Source organism: Propithecus coquereli, unplaced genomic scaffold, assembly GCF_000956105.1.
Source record: "Propithecus coquereli isolate 6110/MARCELLA unplaced genomic scaffold, Pcoq_1.0 Scaffold34, whole genome shotgun sequence".
Taxonomy (NCBI): domain Eukaryota; kingdom Metazoa; phylum Chordata; class Mammalia; order Primates; family Indriidae; genus Propithecus; species Propithecus coquereli.
Window position 1 is genome coordinate 2,356,674 of NW_012149063.1, and position 3,896 is coordinate 2,360,569.

The following is a 3,896-nucleotide window of genomic DNA, read 5'->3' on the forward strand; positions in this document are numbered from 1 at the left end:
TCCCACATATGAGTGAGAACGTGCAAGATTTGTCTTTCTGTGCTTGGCTTATATCACTTAACATAATGTTCTCCAATTCCATCCATGTTGTTGGAAATGGCAGGATTTCATTTTTTGTGGCCATATAATATTCCATTATGTATATGTACCACAATTTTTTTATACATTCATCCATTGATAGACACTTAGGTTGATTCCAAATCTTGGCTATTGTGAATTGTGTTCTAATAAACATGGGGGTGCAGATATCTTTTTGATATACTGATTTCCTTTCCTTTGGATATATACTCAGCAGTGGGCTTGCTGGATCATATAGTAGTTCTATTTTTAGTTTTTTGAGGAACCTCCATACTGTTCTCCACAGTAGTTGCAGTAATTTACATTCCCATCCTTGGTGTATGAGGGTTCTCCTTTCTCCACATCCTCACCAGCATTCATTATTGCCTATCTTTTTGGTAAAAACCTTTTTAACTGGGATGAGATGATATCTCATTGTAGTTTTGATTTGCATTTCTCTGATGACTAATGATATTAAACATTTTTTCATATGCCTATTGGCCATTTGTATGTCTCGTTTTGAAAAATGTCTATTCAGATCCTTTGCCCATTTTTTAATTGGATTATTTGATTTCTTATTGAGTTGTTGGAGCTCCCTGTACATTATACTAGCTATTAATCCCTTGTCAGATGGGTAGTTTGCAAATATTTTCTCCCACTCTGTAGGTTGTCTCTTCACTTTATTGATTGCTTCCTTTGCTGTGCAAAAGCTTTTTAGCTTGATGTGATCCCATTTGTCCAATTTTGCTTTGAGTGCCTATGCTTTGGGGATATTACTCAAGAAATCATTGCCTAGACCAATGTCCTGAAGTGTTTCCCATGTTTTCTTTTGGTGGTTTCATAGTTTTAAGTCTTTAACCCATTTTGATTTGGTTTTATATACGGAAAGAGATAAGGGTCTAGTTTCATTCTTCTACATATGGCTATCTAGTAGTCCCAGCACCATTTATTATTGTCTGTTAGGCTTCTGAATTCCTTCCTGCATTGTCTTTAAGTTCATTGAGCTTCTTCAGGACAGCTATTTTGAATTCTCTGTCTGAAAGGTCACACATCTCCATCAGGATTGGTCACTGGTACCTCATTTAGTTTGGTGATGTCATATTTTCCTGGGTGTTCTTGATGCTTGTGGATGTTCATCAGTGTCTGAGCACTGAAGAGTTAGGTATTCATTTTAATCCTCGCCGTCTGGACTTGTTTGAATCCATCCTCCTTGAGAAGCCTTTCAAGATACTCGAAGAGAATTGAGGGGAATTGTGTGTTGTGATCTAAATCTCTGGTCACTGCAGCTATATCGGCACTGGGGGTTCCCTGAGCCCAGTAATGCTGTGACTCTTGCAGACTCCTGGTGGTACCTCCTTGGTGGACTTGGGTAAGATATGAGAGAATTCCCTGGATTCTCTCTTCCCTCACTCTCTGTGCTGGGCTGCAGGAGTTGGGGGAGGAATGACATAGGCACTCCCTCTTAGCCACCAGTGCCAAGTCACACCTGAAGCCAGCCCAGTCTCATCCAAAGCCCGTGGTGACTGTTGCCTGGCTACCTCTGATGTTTATTCAAAGCCCAAGGGCTCTTTAGTAAGCAGGTGGTGAATCCTGCCAGGACTGGGTCCTCCCCTTCAGGGCAGCATCTTTCCTTCTAGCCCAGGGTGAGTCCAAAAATGCTTTCTAGGAAGTAAGGCCTAGACTCAGGGGCTTCAGGAGTTTGCTTGGTACGTTATTTTACTGTGGCTGAGGTGGTATCCAAGTTCCAAAACAAAGTCCTCTGAACTCTTCCCTTTCCGTTCCCCAAGTGGAAGATGACTCCCTGAGCCCCACCGCCTATAGTTGGGGGATTGGGAGGGTGACACCAGCTCTGTGTTGGCCACCACCACTGGAGTCTCACTGGGTCACATGTACCCCAAATCCACTGGCTCTGAGCCAGCACAATAGCAGGAATTGCTCAAAGATTGCAGCCTTTTTGGCCCAGCTGCCTCAAGAATTTAGTCCAGGCCTCAGGCTGCTTTTTGTCAGCCGGTAGTAAGGCTAGCCAGAACTTGGGTTTCAGGACAGAAGACTTCCTTCTGGCCAGGCTGGTCTAAATGCTCCCTCTATGGGCACCAGCAGAATTCTGTTCCCCTGTGCCAGGGAGGCCCTGAGTGTCAATGCAAAGTCTCACAGGCACTTCACTCTCCCTCTCCCAGGCAGAGATTCTCTCTCCATTCAGTACGCTGGCATGGCACAGCCAGGGGATGGAGGAGGGGTGGCACAGGCAATGCAAGACTGTCTTTTCCGCCCTCTTCAGTCCTCTTTCCTTGATACAATGTTAAAACCAGGGAGTTTGCTCACCTGATTTTTGGTTCTTCTAAAGGTGCTTACTTGAGTGGACAGTTGTGAATTTGGTGTTTGTGCAGAGGGACGATGGCTGGAGGTTTCTGTTCAGCCATCTTGCTTTACCCCCTCTCAAGAAATAGACTTTAGATTCAGCATGAAATTTATGCTTCACTTTCTCTGCTTCAAACATGTAGCAATGATAAATAACATGGTTGTGTTTTTCTTAATGGATACTCGAATAAATAATAAACATTTTCATGAACTAGAAAGAGAAGAGAAGTACCAAAAAGTAAGCAGAGACCAGAAGCAGCTGGTATTTTCACCTCAAGGTCTGGATGCAGACAGGGATATAAGATGTTAGCTCCTGAGAGGACTCTAAGTGCCCCACACCAAACAGGGAATTAGAGACCAACTCTTTGCTTGGAGCCAGGGGCTGACAGGGGCCTCCTGTACTGCTGAGAAGACCCTCAGGAAACTGCTGCCCATAATTGCCTGGGGAGTTATTTTTGTACGATGAAATGTAGACCATTGTATGTTATATGAAGAGACGGTGATATATACTACATAAATACACACACATAAATATGTACAGATAAGAGAGGAAGATGGAGTTATGAAAAGTTTCTAAACTCATCTAATTGAAATCCCAGAAGAAGACACTAGAGAATGACAGAGATGTAATAATTAAAGAGATAATTGCTAAGAATTTTCTAAAAGCAATGATCTGATTCTTCAGATTATAAGTAGACTCCAAATATTGATCAGGATAAACAAAAATCAATCAAAACTTAGACACATTATATAGAAATACAGTCGTCCCTCAAAGATTGGTTTCAGGACCCTCAAATAAACCAAAATCCACACGTACTCAATTCTTGCAGTTGGCCCTATGGAACCTAAGTATAGGAAAAATTGGCCCTCCCTTCACATCCTGAGAGTATTGCATTTTCCCTCCGCAATTGGTTGAAAAAAAAATCCATGTATAAGTTGACCCACACCGTTTAAACCTGTGTTGTTCAAGGGTCAACTGCAGTAAAACATCAAGAAGAAACAAAAGCTGTCTTAAAAACTATCAAAGGAGAAAATACATTATCCAAATGGAAATAACAGACTGACAGCAGTTTTCTCATCAGCAAAAGAATCTAGAAGGCAATGGAGTTATATCTTCAAAGTGTTGAGGAAAATAACATTTAACCTAGAATTTTATACTGAGCCAAAGGATAACTCAGCGCATTTCCAGATTTTCAAAGCTAAGAAGTTTTGCCACTCACAGACCTGCATGAAACAACTATTAGAGGATGTACCTTAGAAGAAAAAAAGAAAATCTAGAAGGGAGTCATGAAAGAGAGAAACAAGTGTAAACACAAAAATTAACAAAATCTATCAGTACAATCAAATAATATTGGGTATAATGTTTTCTATTTAAAAAGGGAAAAAAACTTTACATAATATTAATGAGTGTTCTATATGTAGATAAAGCATGTTAAGTTCATTGTCATGAAAATCTGTGAACATTGTTTTAAAATTATGAT